General features: G+C 41.4%; 1 long non-coding RNA gene across 1 annotated transcript; it reads right to left on the bottom strand.

Annotated features, from left to right (window-relative positions):
• Positions 1-3988: 3988 nt before the first annotated feature.
• Gm4489 (predicted gene 4489) lies at positions 3989-14850 on the bottom strand. Its single transcript, NR_027637.1, has 3 exons — positions 14638-14850; positions 7401-7547; positions 3989-4148 (listed from the first exon to the last, which is right to left on the bottom strand). It is a non-coding gene; the product is annotated as a predicted gene 4489 (long non-coding RNA).
• Positions 14851-15376: the final 526 nt, after the last annotated feature.

Below are 15376 nucleotides of genomic sequence, written 5' to 3'. Positions count from 1 at the left end.
CACACTGTTATTAACAGTTATCCAGGAGATTGGGGGAGAGGGGGGAACTGATGGAAGGGGTGAAGGGAAGGAGGGAGAGAAATCGAAGCCCAACCAGGAAAGAAAGAAAAAGTATGTTGGAGTTTTGAGGTCTATAAACTGTCATATTTGTATGAAACTATATATGTGGAGGTGATATTTTATTTAATACATAAAACTCTTTAATGAATAGCTTACTTGGAAGAAAATACATTGCTAAAAGTTGGGGTAAATCCAATACAGTAGTACGTGGCTATAAAACGGTAAATTAAAATATAAACCAAGTTGGAGAAGCAGCTCAGAGGTTAAAGTAGTCACCACACAAATATGAGAACTAGCACTCAGATCCACAAAGCCTACACAAATGCAGGGCAGGTGCAGCAACCCAGCCTGAAATCCCAGCACTCAGGAAGCAGAGGTATGGGATCGCTGGCATAAGCAGGCCAGCCAGACTTATCTTGTCCATGAGCTCTGGGCTCCAGTGAGAACACTGGGAAAGCAATTGAGTAAGTAAACAATATCTCTCATCTCTATATACATACACATGATCTTATATGACATCCACACACATGAACAATCACAAACACATGTGAACATACACATGAGAAAGAATGTGTACAGAAACCCTAATGAAGGTGAATTTTATACTTTTATTAAGTCATTAACTGGGGTCAAGACTCACAAATAAATTGATCACAATTTATCATGGTCCTAGCTAATACTCTGTTTATAACAGAGATTTAAAAGAAAAAGAAAAGAAGAAAAGCTACTCAAAATATTTTATAAGAATTTTACAAACATATCCCATGGAAGAAAATGTGATAGAAAGTTTCCCAAAGTAGGTTAAATCTCTGCAGAAATCTTTAATAAATGAATTTACATAGCAAAAAAGAAATGGCATTAACATAGCTAATTTTAATATGCATGATTTATAGCCCTGTTCACAATGATTAAATTAAAATGGTAATTACAAATCTCAATAATAAGATTTAGGTCCAGACAGACCCTGGGTTTAATCAAAAAAATTATGTTTATATTTTCCGTGTCTGAGTTAATTGATATTTTTAATCGAGATGACACTTGCTTTATAAGATATGATAGTAATAAAATTCTGAGCAAAACTCAAGCTACATAATTCTTTATCTTCAAAGTTACACGTGTCTGTCTAATGAACACAATTTGGAAAGATACTAAGAATGACGTCATCAGAGCTTTATAAAGGGCAAAGCACACTATAGGAGGCGAACATATGCAACAGAAAATGAAAAGTATGAGGGGTGAAGCCAAACAGTGAGTGGAAATGCAAAGCCAGTGTGTACATCTATGAAAACAGTGAATAATATAATAACAATAATTTACTTCACTTCCCACAATTTGATTTTAACTCAAATGCCTTCCATTTTAGGCTATTCACATCTCTAGGAATGCACTTACTTAGAAGTAGACATAACAAAACAAAACAGACAAAAACAAAACAGACAAAACAGACAAAACAAAACAGACAAAAACAAAACAGACAAAAGAAAACATCTTCCTTGTTGTTCTGTCTTTGGACCAGTGTTTACTCAGCAAACTGGAGTCACCCAGCCACCATAGAGACTGTATCCATTAGATGAGACGTTGTATCCACTAGATAACAAAAATTTGTGTCTGATAATTTCTTGAATTTGCTCCATGCCAACTTGAAATGGAAACAAGAAATCCTTACAAACAAATAGGGACAAAAGGGCATCACCTGGAGCCAGCTCTCTGATCATGGAATGAGCTTGTTCAAATCAAATGCAAGGCTCTCACTGAACCTCCCTAGAGACATTTATGCAGAGCGTATCTTGACTTTTCTCTGGAGAGTGGACAGGTAGAAAAATTCAAATGTCACAGAGCCTCCTTTCTGTGAGTCTCCAGTAGGGAATCACTATTTCAGTGAGATTCATCTTTCAATTTATCAGCAACTCTCCTGATGTACAAGAAACCTGCATCCATAAAACTGACCAGGGAGAAGGTGTGCATATGTGCACACATGTGATAGTATGTGTCATACTGTCTTACGAGGGAATCGCATCATTAGTGCATTTGGTTCTCAGGCCCTTGGATTCTGGTGGAAAACATACACCCGCTCTTCAGGATCTCCAACTTCCCGTTGGAAACTTGTCTTCCTGATTATTAGTGATTATTAGATTTGGGGACTTTTCTGATCCCTTAATTACATGAGCCAATAACAAATCTATTTGTTTGCCTGAGAGAGAGAGAAAGAGAGAAGGGGGGGATGATAGAGGGAGAGATAGATCTATGTATCTATGTAATTGACTAATAGCCTACTTAAGAAAAATTTATATACCTGTATATATACATAAATTCATACACATATAATGTATGTATGCATACCTACATATAAACTATCAATATAGAAAGTATTTTCTTATATTAAAAAAGTACTTTCTCATATTGTGTGTACATGTGTGTTTGTGTGTGTGTGTGCACTGTGCCATGCGTGGATATAGGCATATGTTTGCAGGTGTCAGCAAAGAGCAGAAACATCTGCCCCTCTGGAACTGGAGTTACGAGAGGTTGAGTCACCTTCAGCTCCCGATCTTGGGGTGTCGAACATTTAGTTCTTCAGCAGTGCTCACCACTGTCTATCTGAAAAGGGGCGTGGCACGCTTCTGATCAGATTGTAAGTCCTCCAGTTACGTATAGCCTTGCACGCAAGTGCATGACTTCTAGTTCTGCCAATCATAAGCCTCATGTCAGCTGCAACACAAGTCCTGCCTGTGGACCTATCATAAGCTCTACATTGCACAACTGCAGATCTTCTGGTGAGTAAGTAGTGAACTAACTCTCTCTCTCTCTCTCTCTCTCTCTCTCTCACACACACACACACACACACACACACACACATCAGTCAGAACAGCTACTGGTTGAGAAAGGTCATCCAGAGGTCTGGCAGTAGTGTCTCTTAGCTCCCCTTCAGACCCCCAGCTTCTTGTAAATTGTCAGTGCATATGTAACTTACTTTGGGTTATTTCTTGCTTAGATGAACCAGAGTCACCTGTTTCTGTCGTTTATAACCAAAGAGCCCACTGACAGATCAATTTAACTTCATTCGGTGTTCTCTCAGAGGAGACCCGACAGGAAAACCGTGGCAGCCACAAAGTCATAATGCAGAATGTCCATTCTAGACTCACTGGGGCGGGGGAGGGGAAACACCATTCAATAAATATATATATATAGTGTGAAGTGCCAAGTGAGTAACGCAAACATTGTGCCACCGAGGCTCAAAGGAGAAACACAGTTCTGGGAGGGAGTGCTCGCTTGTGGCAAAATGCAGAATCTGAAATCAAACACCATGCTTTTAAACCTCAACTCTGCTCCTTTTTATTTGGCTTGTGCTACATCCTCCATGACTCTAAGCTTTCTGTCTTGCTACACCAAATGAGATAATGGACTTGAGAGCACGCTGGACCCTGGGACCCACAGCACAAACATCCGCTGCCCGTTACTGCTATTAACTGGGCGGGCTCAGCAATTTCCTGATGTGAGCGGTTCTGTGGATGGGAGCTAACCTTCATTGCATGCCTGGTGAGCCCTATAGACTCTATTAAGCATAGATTCTCAGTCTTACAACATGATGTGCATATAGTTATTTCTCTCTCTAGAAACCAGAAAGCTATGACCACTGGCCATTTGGTGGTTTGCCAAAGACTGAGAAATTAGTAATTGACCACTCCAGGATTTTAACTGCATCAGCCTGACTTCCAGATCGAAGTCATTTCCACAAAATTCTGCCTTCCTCACAGTATTTTTAGGAAGCATAGCATAACATCCCAATAATTTAATGCCTGGAACAAACATACACTCATGTACATTGGCTTCTCTGCTCTCATTTCCTAAACATGACAGGATCCTTCTGACAACCACCCAGCTCTGAAGTCTCTCACATGAACCTTGTCCATCCTCCTCACGTGATCCTTGTCCATCCTCCTCACATGATCCTTGTCCGTCCTCCTCACATGATCCTTGTCCATCCTCCTCACGTGATCCTTGTCCATCCTCCTCACATGATCCGTGTCCATCCTCCTCACATAATCCGTGTCCGTCCTCGTGCATCTCATCAGTCATAAGAACCATAGACTCTGCGGTAAGATCATTAGGGGAAAAATAGTCTAGATTTCCAGATGTGGTACCAGAGAAGAAAGAGAAAAATTATGTCACCTCAGAAAAGGCGAAGTTCTACCCCAGAACATATGTTAAGGATGCACTCTGCAGTGTCACACAAGCCTCTATACTGCCAAGAGCATACCACTAGGTTTCCCCTTCTCTCCAACTGTATGAGATCCAGTACAAGTTCCACCACGGGGGTCAAAAACCAAGACTCCCGACTGAGAAAAGTCACCAGGTTAACTGGTAACTATGGCAAACTACCAACATAAGGTTTTTAACTCAGAGTCAGAGAGACACCACAGGAAGCAACCACGGAGACAATTTTAAAAGACACGAGAGTCCAGATGTCTTTGAATCCCTGTAGGCATATTTCCATGGGTGTGTTTTGTTATTGCTGGTTTTCTTCTGGGGTTTTTTGGTACTATTTTTGGGAAAGTGTGTGTGTGTGTGTGTGTGTGTGCGTGCGTGTGATTGTGTTTTAAATTGGAGACCTAGGCTTTTCCCAAAAGTCTCGATGGACTGTAACCCTCAGTTCACAATGCTAACTGGTGCAAATCTTTCCTAGCAGATAGGCTCATGTCTCACAGCATTTTTCACCTGGATCAACCTTATATTGCTGCTAGGTAGGTCCAACCATGCTTCTTAGTCACTCAGATACTTAAATGGCTGGCACTGTAGCTATTTTAACAAGAAGTCATCTGAACCTCACTGTACTCAACCTCACTGACTTAGGGACACATCCTCACTTGTGCTACACTGATTGCACAACTGAGCAGAGCAAACCAGCCATTGCTTGTGTTTCCTAAGTCAGGTCAAACCATTTAAAGTGTTGACCATACCAGTATTGTATTGCCACAGAATTGAACAAAAATATTATCGTTTCATAAAGATGTATGGCTCCTCTACAACGTACCATAATGGGTACAGAAGTAAGTTGGTAGCCATTTCACTTATACCCAGAGAAGCAGTGGACCCTTGCGGAGTGAAATGCATGTTCTTTGAAATCTTCCATCTAACACTTGCCAAATCCCACAATATCCACACGTACTGACTCCCTCACTCCCTGGTCTCTGCAGTAAGTTGGCACTCTCATGTGTTCATCCGTAAGAATAGATGAGGACAAATATTTTTATTTTACGTCAATATCTAGCTCACTTTATGTTTAAGAAACTTTGAAGGTAATTTTATACTCACAGAATGGCTACAACAATAAAAATGATCTGTAAAACCCACCTCCTTAGATTGCTCTATTGTGAACATTTTATCTTGTTTGCTGTATTGCTTCTTCTCTGTGTGTTCGATGTTAATACTTAGTTGTTGTTGTTGTTAACAGTTATTAAAATTCTTTCCTGTTTTATTTCTCACTATTAGAACATTTAAAGGCATGATATAAGCCAAGGGGTATGCAGGCCTCCTCTCTAAAGTGAGTAATTCTGGGGCAGGGGGAGTCATGAGATCGTACACCTATCACCATGTTCTAATTCTGGAATGTACCCCCCTTTTTTTACATTAGCAAAAAGAGTAACACCTTTCCTCATGGTATTTTTATACATACTTAGGTCGGCTTGATTCCTCCTCTGCTCCCCTCAATGCTGGCCTGTCCCTTGCCCCTCCCCACACCTTCACTCGTACCCTTGCATCCTCAAGAGTTCCCCTTCCACTTCCATACAATGTCTTCTTTTGCCCATTCCTCTCCCTTAAAGTCTTCCCCCTCTTGTGTCCTCTATCTAATTCCCTGGCCTCTGGCCACATCAACTCCCACATAAATATACCTGTGTAGAAGTCAGAAGCTAGGATCTTCATACGTGAGAGAGCACGGGATCTGTCTTATCTTAATAGCATGGTCTATAATATTCATTCTTACCTTTTATTTTCAAAGACCTAAGTGATGGATGGATTTGAAACGCTTTTATCTTATCTATAAACTTTAACACACAGGCAAAGAGCACATCGGCAGTAGCCATCAACTGTGCCTTGTGTCCTTGGCCACCCCCTGATCGGGATCTCTTCCTAAAGCCCACACCATCCCAGTTACATGAGGTTTCATTACCTCTCCGTACCACACCCTCCATAAAGTAGCATTGATCTTCGAGTAAAACTTCAATGAAAGGTGTTTTATATGTATTTAATCTTCCGGCTTTAGTTACCTATATATGAGTTTACTAGCTTGGTAGTCATCTCTCCACCTAAAATTTTACCAAATAAACCTTTAGCAACTAAGAGTTTATGAGAATCAGGAATCTCGCTGCAAAGTGTCAACGGCAGCTGCCACCTCCTAAAGGCAACTGAGAAGAAGACCTGCTTCCAAACTCCCTGCCACAGTTGCTGGTGAGAGTTAGTCCTGCAAGTGCTGTTGGCTGAAGGCCTTGTTCAGTTCCTTGCCACCCGAGTCTCTACAAGACAGCTCACAACACAGCATCAAATCAAGCAAGTGAGAAAGCCAAAGTTGGTGAGACAGATGGACATCAGATCTTAGACAGATAGACACCAGATCTTTCTATGTTTGAGTCCCTGACTGATAAACTGTCACTGTTCTTCTGGGAGCAATCACCAGCCCAGCACACACTCAAGGAAAGAGGATACCTGGACTGGTGTATCACGAGACAGGGAACCACAGTATAAAAGGAAAAGGCTCACATAGTACAATCCTATATTCTCTATTCAAAGTCACACTAAAACTGCCTAATATACTGAAAAAAAAAATGATGGAATTTTTGTATTTAATCTGGACTCAATTAGATAATAGACTTTGAGTGTCGACCTGCTTCTTCATTTCTTGCCAGCTACTCCCACACATGATTCATGAATTTTGAGGAGCTCAAATGCATTACTGAAGAGAGCCAGCCAGACTATAATGTGAGCATCTTCTTGAAGTAAAAGGTTAATAAATGAGTTTCAGAAATAGAATGGGTCAGTTAAAGCCTGGCATCCAGACTATGACTTAAGCCTGGCATCCAGACTATGATTTTTTTCCATTGCTTATCTACTATTGCTTTTTTCTGCTGATCAATTTTAACTCACAACTTTAATAAATGAAATTGGGATTATTTAGTAGGATGATATAGGAGGAACAAGATATATCCTTAGTGGTAAAATTTTACATTTGATTGTAAATACTTTCTTGACACTCAAGGAAGGATGGGGGATTATACAGAAAAATAACAAATGGAAACTCATTCGTTAGGATTCCATCTTTCCAGTGCAGCCTTTTCCCTTCAACTGACCTTTGACGTCATGTGTCGCTGGAACACCGCCATCAGGGTCAGCCATAGATATCTTGTGTCCTCTGTAACACCGCCATCATTATTGGCATTGATGTTATGTATCCTCTGGAACACCGCCATCAGTGTCTTTTAAGAACCAGGATATTCCTGAAAAAAATCAATAGTTTTATTATTTGATATTCATAGTAGTATGTATTGCACTTTGTACATGTGAATAGCCTTCATGCTTCACCAATGTATATGACACATGACGTTTTAACAGCTACTTCCCATGATATGAAATGAGGAGAGTATGATCAACACAGACACCAATCTGTAGGAACATTGTATATTAGAATACACTACCAACATTGTAACTAAGGATGCCGTGACCAAACACAACAAATGCTTGGTTCTTCTTCACACTGGTATTTGTCACCTCACACAAAAGAAGAACACCAATTCCTACCACCCTAAGAGTCACCGTTGGCTCCCACATGACCCTTCCCTACATGAAACTTCTGTAACAATCAAAGGAACGGAGACTCTGACTTTCTCTGACTTCAGAACAGGCTCAGGGCAGCTGTAGAGCAGTCTGTTGATGCAAACCTGTCATAACAGATGATCTGGGAGAAGGGAGTAAGTGGGAATATTCAATATTAACATTCAAATGTTAAAATTTGATATTCAAATATAAAAATTCAAATATAAAATTAATATTCAAATATCAAAAGTAGACACCATCTACCTTTGAAGACTCTCATCTCAAAACTTAAAGTCCAACAGGCTTATGTCAGTCTGTATGAAAATAATGACTTCTCCATACTTATTTTTTGGGACGGCATTTTTCTCAGCTCAGAGGCTTAGCGGAGTAGAGTGTTCCCACTAATTATCAGTCATTGTTCTTCCCGCAGAGGAAAATACTGAGAAAGACAGAGATGGCTTCTCTGTTTACTATATGGTTTTTCCTATATTAACTATATGGTTCCAATAATCATAACTCTAAACGCGCACTGCTACTCACATTACTCAGACATGTGGATAGCAATGTCTTTGTACATGCTCTGAGTTAGTTCCCAGCCCTCTTTAGGAATAATAGCAAGTGTGACTTCAAATGCCTTCTTTATAACTATGGATGAAATACCCATCTCCATTGTCACCATACCCAGGGAAGCTGCATTCCCTGCCAGTCGGCTTCAGTCTCTCCTTCTAATACTACCCACATTTCTTTCCTGGGCAGAGATCAAAGCCCTAATGTACCTTCTACTGGAGTGTGCTCATGAATCTAAAAGAAACCCAGGTAACAAACTGACTGGGCATTCTTGAAAGTGAAAGGAATGACCTGGTATGCTTGGTATATTTTACAGTAGTAGAAACCAGAACTCCAAACCCTTTTCTAGATGAGAGGAATAATTGTCTTAGGGAAATCATGAGGTTGAAGCATTTCTTCTGGAAGGTCATATCTTAACATGTTACTTATTGATACTTTATAATTTTAAAAAGGTAACTTTTCTATACATTTACACTACTATTTGCCTGCTGGTAAAGAGCTTAAAAATAAATTTCTATAAGCCCACTTGAGACATGAATAGCAGCCCAAAATCATCCTGAAAGTCCACCTAAGTCACTGAGTTAACACCTATAATCTCAGCACTTGGAAGCTGAGACAGAAGGATTGCCACAAATTCCATGCCAGCCTATGCTACATAATAAATTCCAGGATAGTACTGGCTACACAGTAAGACCCGGTCCCAAAAGCAAAAGGATACAAAAGAGCAACATATGTAAATGGGGGTGTTACTTTCAGCAAGACAGAATTCTGAATAGAGAAAGCACAAGCTAACTTTCTCTGTCTTTAGCCTAAGTCTCATCTATAGCCTACCAAAACCAAACAGCATAGACAGCAAATACATTTAGACTGCTTGTTATGTAGCATCATCACAACAAAAACTGGTTTCTACAGAAACAGATCCTACAGAAACAGATCCCTGCAAAATGAGACATTGGTAGAGCAAACTTTAAGCCACATCAGAAGGGCTGGAGCCAGGAAACTGTCACATGCAGCAAATGGAATGATAAAACATGTACTGAGATTGTCACATGGGTTACCTTTCTGAATTGAGGCCACTTTCTTTTTAGATTTATTTTACTCTGTGAGTATGAGTGTTTTGCTTGTATGTATGTGTGAGCACCATGTAAGTGCCTGGTACCCAGAAGCATTGGGTACCCTGGAACTGGAATTATGAATGGTTCCCCTGGAACTAGAATTATGATGGTTGAGAGGCAGAACATGGGTATGAAGGAACTGGACCGAGGCCCTCTGCAAGAGCATCCCATATTGTTAAACCACTGAGCCATCTCTCCATCCCTTAAAGTTACTGTTGCTTTGTTTGAAAACAAAATTCCAAGCATTTGATTTTTACCAATGAAGACTCAGGGGCCAGATGCTGGGGTAAAAATCTGCTATCTCAGAGATGCTGATAAAGCACCTCGGTGACCTTCCAACTCCACCAACATCCCAGAGAGGAAAGCCCTCCCTCCTTCTCCACGCTGTCTTAAATAACCTTCAACTCAGTGTCCCTCCTCTCTCTCTACTTTTGCCCACTCCCTGTCAATTGGTTGCTCACTCCACCTCTTGAACTATAGTTGACTTTATTCAATTCTGTTTGCTGAAAGCTCTTGAATTAAAGGTGTGTGCTAGGACTGAGCCACACCACAGCAAGAAACAGGTTTTTTCAGTTCACAATCTTGAGGTTTACAATGTGACTGAATATCCAGCAACAAGTTACTTTTCCTGGTGAGGTTGCTGCTCCTTCTATACCCGGTAAGGAGCCTTTTGTAGAATGATTTAAGAGCAACGTGTTTTCCTGTCTCTGCCATGCTGAGGCTCATCATTACACGTGCTCCTAGATATACAACAGGTGTCTTAGTCAGGGTTTCTATTCCTGCACAAACATCATGTCCAAGAAGCAAGTTGGGGAGGAAAGGGTTTATTCAGCTTACACTTTCATACTGCTGTTGATCACCAAAGGAAGTCAGGACTGGAACTCAAGCAGGTCAGGAAGCAGGAGCTGATACAGAGGCCATGGAGGGGTGCTGCTTACTGGCTTGCATCCTCTGCCTTGCTCAGCTTGCTTTCTTATAGAACCCAAGACTACCAGCCCAGGGATGGCACCACCCACAATGGACCCTCCCACCCTTGATCACTTATTAAGAAAATGCCTTACAGCTGGATCTCATGGAGGCATTTCCTCAATGGAAGCTCCTTTCTCTGTGATAACTCCAGCCTGTGTCAAGTTGACACGCAAAACCAGCCAGTACAACGGGGATTATATCTCAATAAGTCAAACCTAAGCCAAAAATATTTTAAATGTAAAGTTTATTAATATACCTCACAGTTTAACAATATTAAAACTGAGGTGGCATTGCTAGCTAGAACTACCCCTATCTGGAATCTCGACATACTACTATGCTGAAAAGAAGATCAAACTTCATAATTCATAGTAGGTCTTCTCCTTTTTTACATACATATTATTTTTGCTCCGTGATAATGGCCAAGCTGCATTAATTTGAGCCACCAGTAAGTCAGAACTACATGTGTTAGTTAGGTTTTTGTCAACTTGACCCAGAACAGCATCATAAGAGAGGATGGAACTTCAGCTGAGAATTGTCTCCCTTAGACTGGTCTGTACGCAGGGCTGAGAGGCACCGTCTTGATTAATGATGATGTGGGAGGGCCCAGGCTACTGTGAGCAGTACCACTCTTGGACACGTGATCCTGGGTTAGAGAAGAAAGCAGGCTGGACAATTGGAGGGGAGATAGCCAGGAAGCAGCATTCTGCTTCAGTTCCTGCTTGAGTGCCTGCTCCGACTTCCCTCAGGGATGGATCATGAGCTGTAGGATGAAATACTTCTTCCCTTCCCAAGTTGCATTCCCCTGGTGTTTTATCACAGCAGTTAGAAAAGACATTAACACACCAGGTATGAGAGCAAACAGTAACAACACAGTCTGCTACCATAGAGCTGGTCTGTCATCCTTATTGGAAGAGCATAAGTAATACCTTTTTTCATCCCATAGAATATGTTTTTGTGGATTTAAATGGTTTTCTTTTTCTGTTTTACAGTTCTGGGAATCAAAATCAGAGCCGTACACGTGATATATAAGCACCCTGTCACTGAGCCATATCGTGTAACTCCCATAAAAGCATCTTGAATGTGCATCATAGTTCTACCATGTTCTAGCAGCAATCCATTGCATACCGCTTGCTTTGGCCAAGTTACAGATGATGAAAATCTACTGCCTCTTTAAAGGCCTTCTCTCTAAAAGCACATGGTGATTAATTTACTCATGGTCACTTTTGCTTTTGCCAGACAGGAACACGTGAGACAAGCCACTTAAGGAGCTTGTTGAAATGGTAATATATAAATACGAGATCATAATCACTTTATAGGCCATACTTGCCAGGCAGTCTCCTACAGAACTTTTAACAAACACCTTCGCCTTCTTGATTCCACTACAGTTATTTTTTGTTGTATTTGATATGATATTTTATCTGAGACCAGTGAAATGGGGACACTGTATAGAGACTTGGTTAGAAGCTGTTTCTCCACCAAAAAAAAAAAGAAAGAAAAAAAGAAAAAAAAAGAAAAAGAAAAAAGAAAAAGCCAATTTTTTTATTTACAACTTTGATGTCCACCCCTTGTCCTTCAATCATCACCCCTGGTAGTATTTTGGCTTTTGAGATGGCTTGGGTTTACATTCCATAAATCTCCCTGGAGTGACTTCAGGTCTGGTCTGGGAAAGAGGGACATAGAGAGACATACAACTAGAGATAGATAGATGTGCCTGTGTGGACATATGTGTGTGTCAGAGTGTGTGCACATGCATGTGTATGTGTACATGCGTGGATGCATGCATGAATGTGTTAATGTGCATACATGTGTACATGTGCACATGTGGGTATGCATGTGTACATGCATGTGTGGGTGTGTGCATATGTGTGTGCGATCTTAGTTAGGCCTTTTGCCTCCTTCTACCCTTTTCTGCCCTCCCATATCTCCCCTTCCTTTCACTCTCAAACTCTTTAACATTCTACTTTTGCCTTTATTGCTACTTTGCTGAGGTTAAACCCAGAGCATCATGGATGCTAGGAAGATCTTCTACCACTGAACCGCATCTAGAGCCCTCAGGCTGAGCACTGCTTCCTTCCTACTCAGACAACCTGGCTCTTTATGGACTCAATCTCTGGGATTTTGTTGTGGGGAGCAGAGAAGGCTCTGAGTGGGCTGAGTTCTTAATGATTGAGTGCTGCGCACATGAGCGTGGCCATGTCAAGGACCCCCAGTGCTTCAGCCCCCCGGGATAATGGCACAGCCTCCCCACTGAAGAGTGAGACACTGAGGTATAAACAAACCTTCGCTGGGTCCATGTGAGGATGTCGATTTTGTGTGCCGTGTCTACCATATCTTTCCCCGCCCCCCCCCCCCCCCCGCAGATATGTACATCCTGAAGACTATTCCCCTATAGAGGCGGAAACCCTGGCTCTTTATCTGTATGTAACAATCTACCTCCTTCTCAGCTGTACCAGTTAACCCTGATTTCCCGTTCGACTGGACATAATCCGCATGCTGACCATCAAGGGTCCCAGAGCGTCTCTATCAGAGAGCCCAGTCCACTGGATCCCAGCTTTTCTGTGCGATCATGTATTGATCCCTTTTGCACTCGCTTGTCAGCTTCAGTCAGGTCGAGTCCTTGGAACCCCGTGCCAGGACGTGACATCTTGTAGAAGAGCGTCTCCATCTTTAATGCGGTGACCTTACCTGTCTCTATTGAAACACTTCGAGATTTTAGCCACCTAGACAAATGCAGAGATTGAAATTTGGGGAGCTAAAAAAGAGAGATGGGGTGGAGGAATGGAAATCCAATTTCGGGCTCTCCGGGAAGTCTAAGTTGAAGCCTTGAGGGGTAAAAGAGCAGAAAATAAAGGCGAATGGAGCACAATGGCGTTTCCGTGGCTACCGCTGCACAGTTGCTGTCCCCAAACCGCACGGCTTAAAATAACAGCTTCATTATAACTGATAACGCTGTGATCCACGGAGGCTGCTCTTCTCTGGGGATCAAGGGATCACTGGGAACACTGAAAGTTAGGACTGCACTGTCTAAGAAAGCCTCACTAACATCCGGGGAGTTTTGCTGGTGTCAGCCTGCCTGCGTTATGTCTGTCCTGCCTGGCCTTTCATATCGCTTCTACTCTTCACAGGGTCTGTGGATAGCGAAAGGCATGTATGTCAGCACTTCCTTCAAACACATCAGGACCCCTGGGCTTTGTCAACAATCTCTAACAGCCTCTAACAGCTTGACACATTCATGGGGGTGATGAGTTTGGGATATTTCAATGTATGAATAGGGAAACCCTGAAAAGGTGAGCACAGAGCAAATGCGGGAAATCATCCACAGAGATTACTAACAGCATGTACAGTGCCTCCTCACCAACAGGGGACATGCATTTATGCATTTTCTTTCCCTTTGAATCGAAGCTAGTTGGACACTTGTTTTGACCAATGGGAGTGGAGCTATGACAAAAACAAAAAAAAACAAAAAAAAAAAACCCACTAGTATTTTTAAACAATTAAAAATAAAAGTTCCAAGAATGTATGACAAAAAATGGATTATCCTATTATCTCTACAGATAATATTATAATATTACACAGCCTTTTTAATAGAAACTCAATCAAATAATGTCTGCCAAAAGTACTCGAGAGGCACATTTGACTCATTACTTACAGTATTTTTCTAGATCTTTTAGCTTTTATATTTGTCCATTCCCTTTTATTTTAAAAAAATCTACAAAAATTGCTTAAACTATAGGGGCATAAAACTTGCATTTGCCCCAATCATATGTATTTATTTAAGCTTACACTGATGGTTGTTCAAGTCTCCATTTCATAGATAATAAAACTGAAAATTTAAGATCAGAGATATAGAAAGTGGTTAACCCTGGATTTGAACCTAAGCAGACGGGTATCTGAAGCTATGTCTTTCTTCCTTTGTTCTTTGCCCTATGTCTCTCAAGGTAAAACTGGCCCCCTCTCCTGGAGGAATCTGAAAGCCGACAGTGTGCCCGGACAATAAGTGTCAATATAATACACGTGACATATATGTTATACCAGCTGAAGACTGCATCAGAGAATTTAAATTCTCTCTAGGATTCAATCCAAGGGTTCGATGAGAAAGGTTCGATGAGAAAATGGCACCTACCAGGCAATAGTGAAGCTTGCAGTGTCTTGACATCAGCTGGGGATGGGCTCCAAAAGACCCCACACTAAACCCACAGATGCTCACAGCTTATGTTAGAGGATGTAGTGTTTCCATATCCTCCACATGCTTCATGGCTCTCGGGATGAAATGAAGTCTACTTCTCTGTAGCTGGGAGTGACTGGGGAACTGGAATTAACTTAATGGTATGACGGAAGAAACGTGAACAGCACATATTTCCCCAGTCACTCAGTTTTAACAAGCTTCTCCACACCCCCAAGAAACTGGTCAAGGAAGTAGGCTGTTTCCTGTGAGATCTTCTGAGAATAGTAAAACCAGCTCCTTGAGATTTCAGCTTTTGAAATAACGCTGAGCAAAAGGCACATGGATCAATGGGCTTTCGTTAACCAGGTCAGAGCCCAAGCATTAATAGACTGGTATACCACACTGATTCGAGGGGGGAGGGACATTAAAGATAATTAATGCAAAGGAACTGCTTGTTAAAGGTGCAGAAAAGAAAAGAAAAGAAAAGAAAAGAAAGAAAAGAAAAAAAAGAAAAGAAAAGAAAAGAAAAAAAAAAAAGAATGGCAACGACAGACCTGGAAAAAGTGGAGAAGGTTCTTGCCTGGAAAACTGGCATGACAACACCAAGTGTTGCCAGTGTCACCTCCACCCAGTCAAACCTGCTGGTACTTCAGCTGTCTGCCTCAGAGCATGGCTCTCCCGTGCCATGATCTCCCAC

The sequence above is a fragment of the Mus musculus genome, chromosome 10 (assembly GCF_000001635.26).
Source record: "Mus musculus strain C57BL/6J chromosome 10, GRCm38.p6 C57BL/6J".
NCBI lineage: Eukaryota > Metazoa > Chordata > Mammalia > Rodentia > Muridae > Mus > Mus musculus.
The sequence above is the reverse complement of the archived record's forward strand: the minus strand, read 5'-3'. Positions and strand labels throughout refer to the sequence as shown.